This window comes from Acipenser ruthenus, chromosome 4, assembly GCF_902713425.1.
Source record: "Acipenser ruthenus chromosome 4, fAciRut3.2 maternal haplotype, whole genome shotgun sequence".
NCBI classification, from domain to species: Eukaryota; Metazoa; Chordata; class Actinopteri; order Acipenseriformes; family Acipenseridae; genus Acipenser; species Acipenser ruthenus.
In genome coordinates, this window is record NC_081192.1 from 95,949,735 (window position 1) to 95,970,104 (window position 20,370).

The following is a 20,370-nucleotide window of genomic DNA, read 5'->3' on the forward strand; positions in this document are numbered from 1 at the left end:
TTTGTATACAACTGTACGGACACTGTAACAATAAAAGGGGTCGATTGTTTGTTATGCCTGCATGCTGTAACATTTAACCATTGCAACACAAACTAAATAAATATGATACTTTTGACTAATATTTCAGATGCTGATAAATAAAGAGGGGCGCTGCATCTTTAAAATTCTCAAGAAAAACACACAACCCGCTCAGACAAAATTGTGAAAAGACAAGGACTACCAGTCTTACTTTTCGAGAGCCGCTTAATCAGATGTAGTACTTTGTTCCTGTGGGGTTGCCCTGTCTGCTCACTGCCTGCGAGTCAGGCTGAATCCGAGTCACGTGACACTTGCCCGAGGCAGAGATTGAGAGAAAAGCGCTTCATTCCTTCTTCCACCGCCATACTGTATTTTATACTAAATCTCATTTTTATTCCAACATTTTACTCCCGCTCGGTGAGTACATTTTCAATGACATTTTTAAAACATTTTTGTCTTTTTATTTTTTCTTCTTTTGCTGGTGTTAAAAATGAGAATTGAAGTATGGTTTTGAGCATTTTTCTTACAGGATCCAAGTTTTTAGCATGCAGTGATTCTGGATCATGGTTTTCACAATGTCTGTGTGACTCAGTGGCGACAGTCACTGAAAAATACTTGCAGTCCTTAAAAAAAATATGCAACTGGTTTTTAAACAAGCGGGTGGCAGTTTTATTTTTTAAAGCATGTCTACTTGTGGTTTTTAAAGATTTTTCTTTTTCATTTTCTGACTTTTGCTGTAGCTGTGATTTGCTATATTTGCTGTGTTTGTTTCACAGAGTTTTGGGATTTTGCGAGCTCAGTGCGAGTCACTGGAGCAAGCACCTGCTTTTATTTCATTCCTGCTTTCCTTTCAGAATTATTTTTAACCTGCTGATATTTTAATGTGAAACTTTTCTTGCAGCTTATTGATCACAGGTTTTTTTTTTCTTTTCATTTTTGAATTCCTAGTACTTTTGCATATTTGAGAATCAAAACATGTTTTTGAAGATGAACATTTTTGCATTAGTTATACAGTGGCTGTGGAAGGTTTCTTGAGGGTGGGGTGGGATGAAGTGCGTTTTTGGTTTCCTTGTCAACGAAGACGAAATGAACAGCTGAGCCACGTCGCAGGTATTTCATCTGAATTGTGCGCATTTGAAATATATACTTAATTTAATTTTTGCAATAAAAGCGAGAAAACCCTACATGATATTTTGTGGTTTATTGTTTCATAATCAGTCACATTTTCAGGAACGAGCCTAGAAAATGCATTTTAACAGAGGGTTTGTACGTTAAGTCTATTTTGTTAATCGGCTCAGACAATGCAAGTGTATATATATATAGCGTATGCAGGGGGACAGGTGTACTGGGAACTTCGGAATTGCATGTAGGATCTGCCTCTTGTCTTACTGTAATACTTTTGTATGTTGTCTACCAGCAAGCACTATAATGTGCCGATAATTCGAAAATTGTGCAAGATGACCGATGTCTTTTTTTACCTTATTCAGAATAATTCAAAGTTACGTTTTGTCAGTCGAATATATAGCTCTTTTTTTAATTGTGTACCTAGCATGCACGAGCTCTTTAACCTAAATATTTTCAAATCCAAAATACCAAAGCATGGTATGATTTGTCAAATATTCTGCAATGTGAAAGCCTGACAGTAGAGCAGGAATGTGGCAGACTGTATCCTACGAGGATTCGGTGGTGTGTTGTCTCGCACAGCTGGTACAGTACATGGCTGCGCGGCACGAGAGAGCCAGGAGAAAATGTTATTTTGTTTGCTACAGGCAGCACATCCATCACATTTATGGAAAATACGCCCGCTCCACTTTTAACGATAATTTAGTCTGCGGCAAAAGTGTAGGCTGTGTTGCTGATCACATACTGTGCTTTGCAATATTTATGTTACAGTTGTAGATAATGTACATAAAACTAAACATTAACCTGAGAATGGTTATTTGTTTTCTGTATGAGGTACTCGTTATTTGTCTAGTAATAAAGTCTGTCTTGAACATCAGATGCATTGTATCATTGCTGTAGTTTAGCATTGTTACTGTTAAGGGTGTCCAGTACTGCTGTAGGACGAGTTTTATTTTTATACCACAAATAAATAACTGACTGCCTCTTGTATGCATACGCATTTATTTAAAATGTTTTATTTATTTTTATTCAGCATATCCATGCTTGTTACTGAACTAAATTCTTTACAACAGAATCATGATTTATTGCAGTGTTTGCATGTCACGCTGTAGCATCAAAGATTACATTACAGTTAACGATATTAGTTTGCCTGTCATATCCTACTCCAGTCGTGTGAAATGTGTTTTAAAAAAGTGGTTCGTTTTTATAATCGCCAACAGGTACTGACTGCAGCTACCCCATCTGATACAGTGCAATAAAAATAATACATTAATTTGACGCAACATGTTTGTTTTTGACATATAAAGTGTATTCCTAGATACATGCATGTACAGCTGTAAAAATTAAAAATGTTCTGTTGATATCGATACATAATTTACATTTGCTTTCTTGTATGCAATTTTTTCTTTACATTCTAAGGTATAATTTAAGATAATCATAAACACAAACTGGGCACGATTCTTCTGTTGTATTGTATTGCATGCAAGGATAGTAAATGTCTTCACAAAAAGCAAAAATTAGAAATTAAAAATGAAGCAACAAATATATATATATATATATATATATATATATATATATATATATATATATATATATATATATATATACGTCTTTTTTAAAACAAACAACCTAGCCTATTTTTTTTTTAACAGGACAAATTATACTGCACAGCATACTATACAGCTTTGTAAATGACAATACTCAGATATCATTTTGTGGGAGATGCTGGCTGGTTGAACAAGTTGCTTAGTAATTTATTTCAAAATATGACTTTCTGTGATTCAGTGTTTTGTGACTGTGGTGCTTTGCTGCCTCAGCTCAAAGTGATCGTGGGGGTATTGATAGTGAAGGCAGTTACAGATATAGTACAGTGTATGGGCATGACAGCTGATATTATAGTCCTACAGCCTCACTTGTGTGCACATGTCTGCAAACTATATAAAGCATCTGTATGTAGATATCTTTGTCACAGTACAGTACTTATTTTTCCAGTTAATTTAGTACAAAGAGTATTACTTATTGTATCTTATTGTATTACTTGTATTGTAACGCTTGAAATGTTTTTGCTTACGATTGTAAGTCGCCCTGGATAAGGGCGTCTGCTAAGAAATAAATAATAATAATAATAATAAAGAGTATACTTTGAACCAGTTTGCACATATCTATGTGAAGCATCAAAAAGGGAGATACTGCTGACATTGAAAAAAAGAAATATATTATGTCTGTCCTATTAGCCCATGTAAAATGTAAATTATTTTTCTTAAATTAAATTCCATGTAATAGAAAGTTGTAAATCTATAAAACAGTGTTAGGCTACTCATTGTCTCTAAAGGTTAACATTAACATCAACATTAATTCTCTGAGAAGTACAAAGAGCTAAACTGACAGCAGTGCTGTCCTACAGACCACAGAGATCCTATACACTCTTTTATTTTATTTAGCAGATGCCTTTATCCAAGGCGACTTACAGAGACTAGGGTGTGTGAACTATGCATCAGCTGCAGAGTCACTTACAACTACGTCTCACCCGAAAGACGGAGCACAAGGAGGTTAAGTGACTTGCTCAGGGTCACACAATGAGTCAGTGGCTGAGATGGGATTTGAACCGGGGACCTCCTGGTTACAAGCCTATTTCTTTAATCACTGGACCACAAGCCTCCTTTAGGTCCACACCCTACACTCAGCCCTGGGTTCTACTGGTAAGCATGGTTAAACACTGTTTTTATACAGCACTATGCTGAGTAAAAGGTTCTTCAATATAAATAAGTGATAGATTATTATTTTTTTTTTTTAATAACAAAACATGTTTCTGTAAAATACCATTGGACCTTATTGTGAATTCTAAAACTAAATCATTGAAGAGTTGCTTGCCATTTACAAGGAAGAAGTCTAGAAAATGTTTAATAGATTCAGTCAATTACAGGAGCAATATCATTCTCATAAAATCTAATTTTAAAGATCAGACTATGTATATTTTTGCTGTTTTGCTGTCTTTCGCTATTCGTAGCAGAATTTCAGAGACAGTTTTTATAATTAGACCACGTACTTGGTGGTGTAAATGGGTCAATCTTGTAATTTTGCCTGCAGAGAATACAGTCTAAGTTTGTTGTTTGATTTAGCAGGATGTCTGGTTTCAGAAAGGTACAGCACTGCTATGCAGTGTAGCCCGGGGTATGCTTATCACTTTTCACCAGGAGTGATGACATCATAAAAGTTAAATATTTTAATAGTTTTCCTGGCTGGACTACAGCAAAATCTGCAGTCAAAAAGTGTTATATTTACAGTAACATTTAAACACAATATAGTGTACTTTTAAATGGGAGATTGTCTTTGTATTATATAGAATAGGCTTTTAAGGCCAGTATCCTGGATTTAGCAGGTTATTTTATTTCACTATTTCCATTTTTGAAAAGGATTGGAGTTTTAACAAAATGGAGCTTACCTGAGTTTTGTTTACTATTCCCCTTTACCTTGTTGCAATGTTCAAGCTTGTAGTTGCAATTTTCAAATTTAAACAGAAAAAAATAACCAAACTGGATTATCATGGCAGTATCATGACTGCTTGCTTGCTTCCAACAATCAGTCGAGAGCATGTGGTGTGGACCATAGAGATTATTGGAGCACAGATAAACCTTGTGGTTAAGGACAGGTCAACCAGAGATGCTCGAATGAGTGTAATGTACAGTGCCGATGACTAAGATCGAAAATAGGTCAGTTAGTTTCAGATATATTGCGTTTTTTTCTAGGCTGTCCATTCAATATGTAACGTGGTCTCAATGAAATTAACTAATGTGAATGTTCATATTTTCCAGTAATAGATCTGTAGAATTTTAATTAAGTATATATTAAGTACTGTATAATTTGTCAGATGCTTAAATGAAAATCCAGGTTTACATTTACTGTGCGCTCCAAATGCTTTCACAAGACAATTTTTTGTAAATCTTCTTGGCAAATTTCAAAACCATTCACCGTCACATAGTGACATGTGACATGTAGATCGGAAACTACCCAATCAGTGTTCTAAGTCAGTATACATTTTGCAGTCAAGCACAGTTACAGAAATAAGAATCAATGTAGTATTGTATCTTTTTTTCTTTTCTAAATGACTGTATTAGAAATGTGAAGGCACTGACTGTATTTTCACCTTTCATGTCTTTCAAATTGCAGGGTTTTAATTGAAAATCTTTCCTATTTTTGAAGTAGGCATCAAAATCCACTTTTGTTCTTTTGAGCGTATAAACCTCTTACCTTTGGCATTGATCATTCCGTTTTAATAGGCACTAAGTGCTTATGGTTCCCTTGCTGAGCTGTTAATTTGATAAATGCAGGATCTACAGTTAAATAATGATCATCTGGACAATTAAACCTACATTTGAGGACTAGGAGGTTAAAGTATCTTAGATGTCAGTTATACTATATCAGAGCATTTTAATTATGAATCACTTAAATTATCAAGTTTAATGGCTTACTCATTTGAAAATAAAAATATATTTTCCCTAATAATGGTTGATTCAAAGATAGTGAACCTTTTGTACACTTATATAGTATTGCGTTTCAAGCATTGAGGGTTAGATTTACAAGGATTATACAGTGCAGGTGTCCTCTTGTAATGTCGTATTTACTTATGTCAACCTTTTATTTTTGTTTCATTCAAAAAACCTTTAATGTAGTATTCACCCCCCTTGGACTTTTCCACATTTTGTAGTGTTACAACCTGGAACTAAAATGGATTTAATTAGGATTTTTTGTCACTGATCTACACAAAATAGTCCATAATGTCGAAGTGGGGAAAAAAATCTACATATTTTTCAAAATTATTTACAAATAAAAAACTGAAAAGTCTTGATTGCAAAAGTATTCACCCCCTTTGCTGTGACACCCCTAAATAAGCTCTGGTGCAACCAATTGCCTTCAGAAGTCACATAATTAGTTGAATGGAGTCCACCTGTGTGCAATTAAAGTGTCACATGATCTCAGATTAAATACACCTGTTTCTGGAAGGCCCCAGAGTTTGTTAAAGAGCATATCTAAACAAACAGCATTATGAAGACCAAGGAGCTATCAAAACAAGTCCAGGATAAAGTTCTGGAGAAGCACCAATCAGGGTTGGGTTATAAAAAAATATCCCAAACTTTGAACATCCCCCGGAGCACCGTTAAATCCATTATTAAAAAATGGAAAGAATATGGCACAACGCGACTCTGCCTAGAGAAGGCCGTCCACCAAAACTCAGTGACCAGGTAAGGAGGGCATTAGTCAGAGAAGCAACCAGAGGCCAATGGTAACTCTGAAGGAGCTGGAGAGATCCACAGCTGAGATGGGAGAAACCGTCCATGGAACAACTATAACTCAGACGCTCCACAAAGCTGGGCTTTATGGAAGAGTGGCGAGAAGAAAGCCATTGCTGAAAAAAAAAACATATTAAATCCCATTTGGATTTTGCCAAAAGGCATGTGGGAGACACAGCAAACATGTGGAAAAATGTTCTCTGGTCTGATGAGACCAAAATTGAACTTTTTGGCCTTAGCGCAAAATGCTATGTGTGGCGCAAAGCCAACACTGCTCATCACCCTAAGAACACCATCCCCACGGTGAAGCATGGTGGTGGCAGCATCATGTTATGGGGATGCTTTTCATCGGCAGGGACTGGGAAACTGGTCAGTATTGAGGGCAAGATGGATGGAGCCAAATACAGGGAAATTCTAGAGGAAAACCTGTTTCAGTCTGCAAGAGACCTGGGACTGGGGCAGAGGTTCACCTTCCAGCAGGACAATGACCCTAAACACACAGCCAAAGCTACACTGGAGTGGTTTAAAAACAAGAACCTGTATGTCTTAGAATAGCCCAGTCAAAGCCCAGACCTCAATCCGATTGAGAATCTGTGGCAAGACTTGAAAATTGCTGTTCACAAACGGTCCCCATCCAACTTGACAGAGCTTGAGCAATTTTGCCAAGAAGAATGGGCAAAAATTGCAGGATCCAGATGTGCAAAGCTGGTAGAGACTTACCCAAAAAGACTCACAGCTGTAATTGCTGCCAAAGGTGCTTCTACCAAGTATTGACTCGGGGGTGAATACTTATGCAACCAACAAATGTCTTTTTTTTTGTTTAATTAACTTCTGTGTCACAATAAAAAATATTTTGCACCTTCAAAGTGTTAAGTATGTTGTGTAAATCAAATGGTAAAAATCCAAATTAAATCCATTTTAATTCTAGGTTGTAACACTACAAAATGTGGAAAAGTCCAAGGGGGGTGAATACTTATGCAAGGCACTGTGTATATATATATATATATATATATATATATATATATATATATATATATATACAGTACTGTGCAAAAGTTTTAGGCAGGTGTGAAAAAATGCTGTAAAGTAAGAATGCTTTCAAAAATAGACATGTTAATAGTTTATATTTATCAATTAACAAAATGCAAAGTGAATGAACAGAAGAAAAATCTACATCAAATCAATATTTGGTGTGACCACCCTTTGCCTTCAAAACAGCATCAATTCTTCCAGGTACACTTGCACACAGTTTTTGAAGGAACTCGGCAGGTAGGTTGGCCCAAACATCTTGGAGAACTAACCACAGTTCTTCTGTGGATTTAGGCAGCCTCAGTTGCTTCTCTCTCTTCATGTAATCCCAGACAGACTCGATGATGTTGAGATCAGGGCTCTGTGGGGGCCATACCATCTCTTCCAGGACTCCTTGTTCTTCTTAACGCTGAAGATAGTTCTTAATGACTTTCGCTGTATGTTTGGGGTCGTTGTCATGCTGCAGAATAAATTTGGGGCCAATCAGATGCCTCACTGATGGTATTGCATGATGGATAAGTATCTGCCTGTACTTCTCAGCATTGAGGAGACCATTAATTCTGACCAAATCCCCAACTCCATTTGCAGAAATGCAGCCCCAAACTTGCAAGGAACCTCCACCATGCTTCACTGTTGCCTGCAGACACTCATTCGTGTACCGCTCTCCAGCCCTTCGGCGAACAAACTGTCTTCTGCTACAGCCAAATATTTCAAATTTTGACTCATCAGTCCAGAGCACCTGCTGCCATTTTTCTGCACCCCAGTTTCTGTGTTTTCGTGCATAGTTGAGTCGCTTGGCCTTGTTTCCACGTCGGAGGTATGGCTTTTTGGCCGCAAGTCTTCCATGAAGGCCACTTCTGACCAGACTTCTCCAGACAGTAGATGGGTGTACCAGGGTCCCACTGTTTTCTGCCAATTCTGAGCTGATGGCACTGCTGGACATCTTCCGATTGCGAAGGGAAGTAAGCATGATGTGTCTTTCATCTGCTGCAGTAAGTTTTCTTGGCCGACCACTGCGTCTACGGTCCTCAACGTTGCCCGTTTCTTTGTGCTTCTTCAAAAGAGCTTGGACAGCACATCTGGAAACCCCTGTCTGCCTTGAAATTTCTGCCTGGGAGAGACCTTGCTGATGCAGTATAACTACCTTGTGTCTTGTTGCTTTGCTCAGTCTTGCTATGGTGTGACTTTTGACAGTAAACTGTCTTCAGCAACCTCACCTTGTTAGCTGAGTTTGGCTGTTCCTCACCCAGTTTTATTCCTCCTAAACAGCTGTTTCAGTTAATGATTGTGTTTCAACCTAAATATTGAATTGATGATCATTAGCACCTGTTTGGTATAATTGTTTAATCATACACCTGACTATATCCCTACAAAATCCCTGACTTTGTGCAAGTGTACCTAGAAGAATTGATGCTGTTTTGAAGGCAAAGGGTGGTCACTCACTTTGCATTTTGTTAATTGATAAGTATAAACTATTAACATGTCTATTTTTGAAAGCATTCTTACTTTACAGCATTTTTTCACACAGCTATTAGTTTAATAGAATAAAAACAACACATTGATAAAAACACATGTATTTCCTTCAGCAAAATAGGCAAATGCCAGGGCTCACTTAAAAAAGAAAGGAACCTGTTAAAAACGTATTCAGTGTATTCAGTCTATGACTGCATTTCCTGCCTTTTCTATGCAGTTTTTCAGTACCAATCAATGATACGTTTTTGTGACAGAGAGCGAATGAATCCTAGTCAACAATCTCCCTCCCGGCCTGTGAACAGGGCCGGATTAACCCATCACTGGGCCCTAGGCAAGCATACACTTGTGGGCCCCCAATCCCTGAACAAACAGCCACACACACATATACATACACACATACATATACACATGCACACACCTCTATACACTATAGCCTTTATAACTACCACTCCACCTAGGGTTGCCACCTTTTTCACAGACCAAACCCGGACATATTTCTCAGTCAGCCTTCCTATCAAAACTGCAGTATACTGCGGGTTGGTGATTCCCAGTCCTTACATAAAATATGCCTTTACCGTAACAGAATGCATTTTGCTACATTAATTATTTTACTGAACTTCAATATGAAATCACAGAAACATCATTATTTATAACATATTTGAATGTATTGTACTGTATTAATCTACCTATAATTTTATGCTACTTGAACACTGAACAGAAATCGTTATGCACGTACCTTACATATTGTTAATGCTGTGCTCCTTTTTGCACAGCACAGTCCTTTTATATAGCATCTTAGCTTAACCGTTTAGCTGATTTTACAGGAAGTCTACAGATTCCAGTTACTAACGCTTCGTTGAACAAATTTTTTATTTTTTTTTATCCCTTTACAAAGCTGATACTCTTCTATATCAAATATAGGCCTACATTGCTTTAATTGCGAGTCTATAGAACGAAAGATGTCAAACGTTTATATATACGAACAACATAGAAATACTGTATAAAATTCATATTTAGTACTGTATTTTGTAACAAACTATTTAAAACATATTTTCTTAATTGGTAACATACCGAAGTATGAAGGTAAGAAGTATGCTCTGTGGTTGCAAATACATTACATTTTGCTGTGGAATATACATGGTTGTTTTGACCGCCAGTATGTAGCCTGCTGGGGTCACGTGACTGCAACTCCCTCACTTGGATTGTTTACATTACGTGGATATGTTCATTGTCTTCAGCATTATTCAAATGCTGGGGACAAAGTAGAATGTTTTTCACCGTGAACTGTCTTGTGTCTGTTATTACTGAGCACTGCATCACCACTATACCTGTGCACTGCAAACCACTTTGCCACAGTTTTTCAGTACCAATCAATGATAATGAGTAAGCGTCTCCTGACAATCTGGAAACTTCTCTGTGCATTTTACATAGGCTAATGCTTATGCTTATATTAAGGAAGATTAAACAGTATTCCTTTTGTAAGTAAAAAAGTGACAGTATTTAATTTCATCAGAAAAGGAATTTGATTTAATCTTATTACAGCTTGCTCCATGTCTCAGCCTATACTGTTGACTCAAAAAAATAAACTCCAGCCAAGAGCAGCAACGAAATTAGCCTTCGTAAAATGCGTAGTTATGTCATTCAGATTGTCAGAAGACGCTTTCTCAGTATCATTGATTGGTACTGAAAAACTGCGTAGATTTAACATAATGGAATGGGCAGGAAATGTCATCATGCAATTAACACGTTTTTAACAGGTTCCTTTCCGTTTTAAGTGATACCTGTCAGCTTACAGCATGTTAAAGGTGGGATTTGGATGTACAACTATTCAGAGAAACTTACAGGGTTTGCCTACCTGGATTACTGTTTACCAGACTTAATAACAGAAGGAAATTCCTGTTTCTACAATCAGTAGCAGCTTCTAAACAAAACTCAGAAAAGCTGATTATCTGTGAAAAGGTGGGGAAGCTTTTGGGTGATGCAGTGGGCTTCATTTGTTGCACTCAGTCAAAACATAGGATATTTAACACATGTCATCACCTTTAATAGTAATAGTTTAAATAGTAAAAGGTGGCTGAAAAAAAATGTCATAGTATCTATTAATCACGGCACACTAATGATCCAAGCAGAAACTGCAATAGGAAAACAAATTACAGAACAAATACCATGCCATATTAAATGGTAAGAAATCCAATATTTTGAAGAAAAAAAAGATTCTATTAAGTAACCATTTAATAAATAGAAATATTGAGATATGTAATGTTTTCATACAGGAAGGGCCTGGTTGGCAGATTGGACACTGGAGGATAGCATAGAGAGAGAAAGATGGAAAGTGGAAATCAGAGAGGATGCCGTTTCTTACGCAGAAAAGGGACTAGATTTGCAGCAGTAATCAGCAATACAATTGTTTTTTGTTTTTTTTTTAATTGAAAATCTTGGAATTTGATGCTATTGAATTCCTACCATCTAATGTAATGTAATAACTAAACTTGTTGTGTAGAAATGAAATTACAAAGACAATAAGAGCATTTAAAAGTTGTTGAAAGAAAGATCCACTCTGAATATCACCACGAGTCTCTGCATTCACTTTCAATATGATATTAGATCAAACATGGCCAAAGTGAAAATAAAAACCCTAGAGCTTCCCCGTAGCTTGGAAGTTGGAAGTTATTCACAATACTTCCATACTGTCCCAGTTTTAGGGCAGCAGTGTGGAGTAGTGGTTAAGGCTATGGGCTCTTGACTGGAGGGTCGTGGGTTCAATCCCCGGTCGAGGACACTGCTGTTGTATCCTTGAGCAAGGTACTTTACCTATATTGCTCCAGTAAAAACCCAACTGTATAAATGGGTAATTGTATGTAAAAATAATGTGATATCTTGTAACAATTGTAAGTCGCCCTGGATAAGGGCGTCTGCTAAGAAATAAATAATAATAATAATAAAGTTTATGAACTTAAAGAGCTGGCCACCTTACTTAAAACGCCTGGCTTCATAAACCGTGCGTGTACCGTATTCCTTCCTGATTAAAATCACATGGCTCTTTTAAAGTCTTTTTTTTAAAGTTTATCACCAGGTGGCATCATTACCTTGTAATGTGTAATGCGTTAGAGTCTTCTGTTCCCAATGTGACGAACATTACATCTTTGTTACGTCCGTCACAGCAAAATAAAGTATTTAGAATAGGCAAATTTACCAAGCTGTTGGCAGCCACAAATGTAAGACTGAGGCGATGCAAGCTGTACGTGTTGAAGAATGGGCAAAAATATCTCCGGAAAGATGCCAGGAACGGGTTTCAAAATAAATACAAAAAAATACTGTAAGCTGTAAAGGAAGCAAAGGGTGGGCACACAAATAATGTAAGGGTCCCCAAATACTTTTGTCAAAGTATGAAATTATTTTTTGCATGTTATTTTTCATGTTGTGTAATAATTTGTTGTTTTATTATAAAGCTGAATCTCTACTTTAATGTATATCTTTCAATAGAACAATTAGAAATTACAGAAATCACTTTCTTTGTGGTTTTTCTCATTTTTTTAAACTGCCCAAATACTTTTGTCTGCAACTATATCTTGACTATATTTTTCTTAAACATGCCTAATTGTGCAGTGAACCAACCTCATGGTTACAGAATAATGGCAGTCACACGCCAAAGCATAATAATAATAATAATAATAATAATAATAATAATAATAATAATAATAATAATAATAATAATAATAGGAAACCTGAGAGTCTATGTACTGTATTAAAACCATATAAAATGAAGGCAGCAGAATAACTACTGTATTGTAAATAAGAACATAAGAAAGTTTACAAACGAGAGGAGACCATTCAGCCCATCTTGCTCGTTTGGTTGTTAGTAGCTTATTGATCCCAGAATCTCATCAAGCAGCTTCTTGAAGGATCCCAGGGTGTCAGCTTCAACAACATTACTGGGGACCCTCACAATTCTCTGTGTAAAAAAGTGCCTCCTATTTTCTGTTCTGAATGCCCCTTTATCTAATCTCCATTTGTGACCCCTAGTTTTGTTTTTCAAGTCGAAAAAGTCCCCTGGGCCGACATTGTCTATACATATTGTTTAAAAAAAAAAAAAAAAACTGTGATAAATAAGCTCAATACAATGTCACTCGTACCAATGTCTTATACTAGACACAATGTAGAAAGAATAAAATACTGTATTAAAATATATTTTTTACAGTATTTATTTTCCTGGTATTACTCAATTAAAGCTCTTACACTTGAATTCAATCAGTATGCTGATAGAATGCAGCATTTCAATACATGCACAGTAAATTAAGCTACTTTAATAAAAATAAACTAAACTGCTCACAGAAACATTTAAAGCAGCTTCCCGATATGTGTCTGAGTATCCCTTTTGCTGGTTTTGTAGCTTCTTCCAATTTACTTCTTATTCTAGTTTCACAATGTTTCAGGACCGCAACTAACTTTTTAGCATCATTATTGAATTTGTTATTAGGTTTACATGAGTAATTTAACAGAATTTTTTTTTTCTTCTAAACTCAAAAACTTCCAGCATCAGCTTTTCAATTCTTAAAGTGCATTTATTTTTTTTATTTTTTTACAAAAGGTTTTGGCTGGGCTAACAGCAAGTGTTTGTGTATGTCTGCTAGTACTAGCACCTTTCATCAACAAACCTAAAATGAAAACAGCCCTAGACCTCTGAACAACACAAGTATAAAACCGAAGCATTCCTACTGAGGGCAATCAGGTAAGTCTTGTCATAACTTTTGATTTATGTTACCATATTACAATATTAAGGGATGTTAATATGAACTGTTGACATGCAGAAAGTGTGTCATGAGCTCCCAAAAATGCCGCTGGCTCAGTGCTGAGACTGCTGATGCTTTCTCATAAGTAAGTGACCATTCAAAAGGCAAAGCAGGGTTTAACATGACTGCTGTGTGCAAATTATTATTATTTATTTATTTATTTATTTATTTATTTATTTCTTAGCAGGCACCCTTATCCAGGGCAGCTTACAATTTTTACAAAATATCACAGTACAAAGTATCGCATTATAAAGTATCACATTGCAAGTTATCGCATTTTAAAATATCACATTACAGAATATCATAATACAGATACAGGGTTTGAAATTAACACCCGCCCACCTGCCAAACGCAGGTTAATTTGGTCGGTGGTGGGTAAATTTCACATACTTATATGCCACGGTGGCGGGTACGTTTTTGTACGTCCAATATTTTCTGTTGTTGTTATTGTTATTTTGCATGCTACAAACTCTGAAAAAGGAATTAAAATGATTGCTAGTAAACGATAATGCAACCACGTTAAATAAAGTAAACTCATATTTGGTATTTACCGTGAATAAGGATATGATTTTGTCACAGAGGTCACGGAAATCGTGAAAATCGTGAATTTGAACAAAAGTCTGTGAAATGTAATGTCTGTGAAATGTAAAGTCTGTGATGTAAATACGCACTTGGTTAGGCACTGCCTTTATTTCCTTTAAAATGCAGTATTACATGTACAGAAAATACAAATCTGCGAGTATCTGTAAATTGTTTGGTTGTCAGCAAATGAGATTTGTAGCTGAGCGAGCATGTAAATGAACAGATCGTATGTTACTGTAAACTCTCGGTTGTGATCTTCACAATACATACAGCGCTTCTTAATTTATTTTTTGAAACAAAAAATGTGAGCTTGCATCTTCAAAAAATATTAATGAAATTTCTTGAAACTTTATTTCATACAATGTAGCTAGTGTACCCAAGTAGTCTGTTGAAAATAAATACTCACATTCTCTAAAACTAAACATTGCAAAACAAAATACTTTAGATTGCCGTTGAACATCTTTTTTATTTCCTGCAAACTGTAGATACAATGAGAGGTTTATCTGTTTCTGGTCTTTTTTCTTTGTGATGCCCCGTTTCTTGGACACGTTGCTGCCTGTGTGATTTGACCTTTCAACTGTTTTTTGTTTGTTTGTTTTTATGTTTAATGGGGCAATGCTCTGTAGGCTACTCAGAAACATTTTGAACACGTTAATAAAAGCAATTTCATATGCTGATTTTAATTTACGCAGGAGAGAAATAGCAACACAGGTGTCGCGGTGTGATAGTCTGCATCATACAGTATTCTTAAAAAAAAAAAAATGTTACATTGGTATGAAAGGACCTTTAACTAAGTTTTGTACTCTAAAGTAACATTTAAACTTGTCAGCAGTAAAAAGCAATAGTCTTTATATTATTGATGTAGTATTTCAAAGCTCTTGTGTATGTTGATGTAGCTAAACCTACATTATTTGGTGACCTTTATGTGACATTTTCATGAATTCTTGTTTTTTTTTCCCCCAACTCGCCAGTGAAATGTGCTAAAAATAACTGTGACAAATTGTATCCTGAACGATGAATTTTGGGGAATTTACTATTTACTGGAATCAATTTTATCTTGAACTGACTTGCTTAAAGCTTGAAAAAACAGTAAGTTAATGCTTAGCATTTTTTTATTATTTGATTTTTTTTTAATAATATAGGGTTGATGAACAGAACGGGCTAAATCTAGGAAGTACTTACAGGAATGACAAACAAGCAAGAGTATTTATGCACTACATTGCTGAGGTAGAAAGAAGGCAGCTGCATGGTGGCTAGTGCATGGAAAAGTTAATTTCAAGCCCTGCAGATAAGAGCAGTTATGAAAGTACAATACGATCAAATTCAAGTAAGAACAAAATAAAGAATACATTAAATTATAAGAACGAGTTTGAGTAAGAGCAGTTAAAACTTATAGTAAATATTTGCTTATATGTGTAAAGTCCAGTAAGAACATGTAGTAAGTGATAAATGGATGAGAATGAATGGATGAGCAATTACAAAAAAAAAAATGAGTACGGTTACCTATACGGGTAAAATCAAATACAAGATACAGCAAGTAGTTATAGTTAGGATCAGTGGTTGAATGCAGCAAGGTATGAAGCAGTTCAGTACAAGCTGATGCAAATACGGGTACAACTGGGTGCCATATAGTCCAGTATGGTCAAGAGTTGTGATGTTTACAGATGCTGTGTGAACAGGTGTGTCTTGAGGAGCCACCGGAAGGGAGCAGTTCTGATATCCGTGGGGCAAGGGTGGAGAAGGAGCAGGCTCTGGAGGCAGGGGAGCAGAGGCGGGGTACAGCTAGTCTGCCGGAGGTGGAGGAGTGGAGGGGGCGAGTGGGGGTGTAGGGAGGTTGAGTTTGAGATGATGAGAGTGCATCCAGGAGGAGATGACCAAGAGACAGGTAGAGATATGGGAGGACATGTCGGAGTCAGAGGTGGGAAAGGAGAGGAAGATCTGGGCATCATCAGCATAGAAGTGGTGTACCGCTCGCTCGAAGATTTTAGAGAGGAAGAGGAGGAGGGAGGCAGGATGGTAGTTCTGGAGGGATAAGGGATCCAGGGAGGGTTTTTTTTAAGATGGGGGTGATGCAGGCTTGTTTGAAAGCAGAGGGGAAAGCCAGAGAGCAGAGAGGTATTGAGGAGACAGGCAGTAAAAGGGAGTAGAGCAGGAGCAGCAGCCTGGAAGAGGTGAGTGGGGAGGGGGTCCAGAGAAGGAGGAAAGGTATTGAAGAGTTTGTGTATGTCTGAGATTTTGCAGGAGAAGGAGGAAAAGTCATCAGCCGAGATAGTGGAAGGTGGAAGGGGGGAGGGGGAAGGGGGGGGGGGGCTATGGAGGGAGGAGAAGGTAGAGAAAAGTTTATGGGGATTGGGAGGTGAGTGAAAGAGAGGCGTGAGCGATAGAGATCAAGGCAGCAGGGAGATTGGTTTTCTTCAATTTCTTTTTGGCAGTGTGCAGTTCGGCACGAGCCAAGCAGAGCACGGAGGAGAGCCAGGGCAGGGAGAGGCGTGCAGGTCAAGGGGTGAGAGGGCAAAGGGAGTCGAGGCAGGAGGTGAGGGATGAGAAAGGGTGGAGGTAGCCGAGTCTACAGAGAGTTGGGAGAAGGAGTCGATAGAGGGGAGGTGTGAGAGAGCAGCAGAGGAGAAGACGGAGAGAGGGAATGGAGGTTTTGACTGAAGGTGACAGAGGGGGTCGGTGGAGCGACAGAGAGAAGGAGATAAAGTAGTGGTCAGAGATGTTGAAAGGAGTGACCGAGAGGGCAGGAGGGCAAACAGTCCCTACTGAAGACGAGGTCCAGTTGATGGCCTGCTGAGTGAGTGGAGGGAGGACGAGGAGATACAGAAGGCGAAGGAGTGAAGAAGGGGAACAAATCCAGCAGAGTGGTTAGGGTTGTAGAGGTGGATGTTGAAGTCACCTAGTTGAACAACAGGGATGGAGGGAGAAGGGAGGGAGGGAGGAGAGGAGGTAGTTGAGCTCATCAAGAAAGTGAGTAAGGGGTCCAGGAGGGTGGTAGAGAACAATGAGGAGGAGGAGGAGAACAATGAGGAGGAGGCTACAAGGGGTGGTGATTTCAACAGCATGAAACTCAAAGGTGCTAAAAGAGAGAGAGGAGAGAGCAGGGGCGACCGAAAAGAGCAGGGAGGGAGAGAGCAGAAGACCTGTTCCCCCACCCCGCGAGGAGAGTGGTAGAGGACATAGAGAGAGGAAAGGGTGGTCGGAGTGGTAGTGTTATCAGGGGAGATCCAGGTTTCAGTGAGAGCTAGGAAGTCAAGAGAGGTGAGATGCGAAGGCAGAGATGGTCAGCTTTGTTGGAAGCCGAACGACAATTCCAGAGTGCGCGGGGGGGGGGGGGAGCAGAGGAAAGAGGGAGAGGCAGGGGGATGGGGTTAGAGGAGTTAGATTTGCGGTGGCAGGGAGGAGACAGAGGACAGGAACGAGAGGAGAGAATTACAGGGTTATTAAAGTTAGTCATGGTAGGGAGCAGTAGAGGAAAGGAAGTAGAAATGGGTAGGGAGAGGGTGGTGCCGAGAGAGAGATGAAAACAAACAGGTACAGGAGGAGCAAGAGCATTAAATAATAGAGAAAAGAAAAAGAAAGAAATGTATGCAAACCTGGTCTGGAGTTGGAGCCTTCAGTTCGATGCTTGGATAGAAGTTTTTGCAGCCGGTTCACATTGGCCTGTCCTCATGTGGACTACCACAGTGTAGGTACCGGCCTGTGGCAAAGTGCCCCGCCCCTGTGTGCATTTGTGTGTTCTGTGTTGTGTATATGCGTGCGTATGTTAATGTTGGTGTATAGTCATTGGTACACGGGATATAAACGGGTCTGTGTTTCACGTGTATTTAAAAAGTGTATATTTGTATTTAGGCACGGGATTGCACATCACGCACGTGCATTTAAAATATAATATGTGAACACGGGGTTTCACGTAATTAATTCACGTGCTGGGATTCAAGTGAATAATTAATTAGTAATTGAATCCCAGCACAACAGTATATATAGATGCACATTTTCACTCAGTGGTGGTTGGGTGTTCGGAAGAGGAGAACGGGTGAGAGAGAGAGGAGAGTTAAAATAAGTAAAAACGTAAAGATAAGTTTGTTTGTACTCACCGTGTCTGTCTGTCTCTCCGTGCACCGTTTGTTTAGTGTTAGTCCGTTTTGTTTGTCTGTTTATTTTGGCGCAAGTGCCGTATCCCGTGTTTTTGTCTGTTCAAACCTTTTATTTTCTGTTTATTAAATGCTGAGCGCGACCACGCGCCCAGCTTATACCAAACCACATCTCTCTGTGTTTTGAATTCCTGTCTGGTCTGACGCCACCCACTCTGGCCGTCTTTGTGACACGTGGTGGCAGCGGTGGGATAGCCGCGCCTCCAAGCGTCAGACCAGGAGGGGTCTGGAAAAAAAAAAAAAAAAAAAAAAAAAGTCAATGGCAGAAGACGCCATCAAACTGCGGGGCTGGTTCCTAGAAAATGCTGGGCTGGAGGCCCAGTCTCTGCCCATAATCGTCCGGGCCCTGTGGATGATGGACAGTGAGAGATGGGAGGCCTATCAGGAGGAACACACCCCAAACACCTTGGAGGAAGGTGTGGAGTTTCTCCTCAGCTACCTGGAGGCAACGATAAAAGGAACAGCAGCCCAGGTAGCAGGCCCACCAGCAGAGGGTGAATGCCTGCTGTCCCCATCTCCACCAGCAGAGGGTGAGTACCTGCTGTCCCCATCTCCACCAGCAGAGGGTGAATGCCTGCTGGTTTTGCCTCCACAGCCCAAATGGGAGGAGCCTGAGCGTCCACAGCCCAAATGGGAGGAGCCTGAGCGTCCACAGCCCAAGCGGGAGGAGCCTGAGCGTCCACAGCCCAAGCGGGAGGAGCCCGAACGTCCTACGCCTGAGTGGGAGGAGCCCGAACATCCTACGCCTGAGTGGGAGGAGCCCGAACGTCCTACGCCTGAGTGGGAGGAGCCCGAACGTCCTACGCCTGAGTGGGAGGAGCCCGAACGTCCTACGCCTGAGTGGGGGGAGCCCGAACGTCCACAGCCCAAGAGGGGGGAGTCGGTGCGTCCACAGCCCAAAAGGGAGGAGTCGGTGCGTCCACAGCCCAAAAGGGAGGAGTCGGTGCGTCCACAGCCCAAAGGGAGGCAAGTCGGGGTTTCCACAGCCCTGGGACCCAAGCCACCAGCAGAGGGAAAATGCCTGCTGGTTCAGCCCCAAGAGCCGGAAGGGGAGGGGTTACAGGCTCAACCCCCTGAAAATTTTTGGGGGGGAGAAGGGCAGGATGCTGGTGTCCCCCAGCAGCCTCTCGCTATGCTGCTGAAGGCAGCACGGCGCGCACATGCCCAGCCGCCACAGCAGAGGGAGCCAGCACCGCCAGGAGCAGAGGAGCTGGAGCTGCCTCTGCCTCCACCACCTCCAGGAGCAGAGGAGCAGGAGCTGCCTCTGCCTCCGCCACCACCACCGCAAGGAGCAGAGGAGCAGGAGCTGCCTCTGCCTCCGCCACCACCACCGCAAGGAGCAGAGGAGCAGGAGCTGCCTCTGCCTCCGCCACCACCACCGCCAGGAGCAGAGGAGCTGGAGCTGCCTCTGCCTCCACCACCGCCAGGAGCAGAGGAGCTGGAGCTGCCTCTGCCTCCACCACCGCCAGGAGCAGAGGAGCTGGAGCTGCCTCTGCCTCCGCCACCGCCTGGAGCAGAGGGGCTGGAGCTGCCTCTGCTGCCCGTACCTCCGCAGGGAGTACGGTGGCCGGAGCCCCAGAAAGGGGAGCTGCCGGCCACGAAGAAGGGGGATGAGGTCTGGAGACCACTTTCCCCAGCAGCAGTTTCGCTGCAGGAGTTCTTGTGGCCGGAGCCCCACAGGAGGGAGCTGCCGGCTATGAAGAAGGGGGAGGTCGGGGGACCACCTGCCCCCGCAGCTTTTTCGCTGCAGGACGGGACCAGCATGCTGTCAGCCGTGCCACTACCGGCAGGGGAGCTGACAGCATGTCCAGCCATGGGCCCACTAAAGCCTCCCTTCCCAGCCCGAGACTTTGGCCGGGACTGCTGGGTATTTAAGGGGGGAGGTGGCCGTTGAGGCCATGTGTGCTGCGCACAAGG

The 20,370-nt window shown here is 40.3% G+C and overlaps 1 protein-coding gene across 9 annotated transcripts in view; it reads left to right on the top strand.

Annotated features, from left to right (window-relative positions):
* Positions 1-257: 257 nt before the first annotated feature.
* LOC117400632 (RNA-binding Raly-like protein) overlaps positions 258-20,370 on the top strand; it is a 166,165-nt gene continuing 146,052 nt past the window's right edge. For 2 of the 9 annotated variants that reach the window (XM_034914828.2, XM_034000848.3), the window contains exons 1-2: positions 267-435; positions 13,519-13,659. The gene's annotated coding sequence lies outside the window, so the exon portion shown is untranslated. Of the gene's footprint in view, positions 1,129-13,518; positions 13,660-20,370 lie in introns of all 9 variants that reach the window. The other 7 variants (XM_059023119.1, XM_059023122.1, XM_059023120.1 and 4 more) reach the window with 7 other exon arrangements.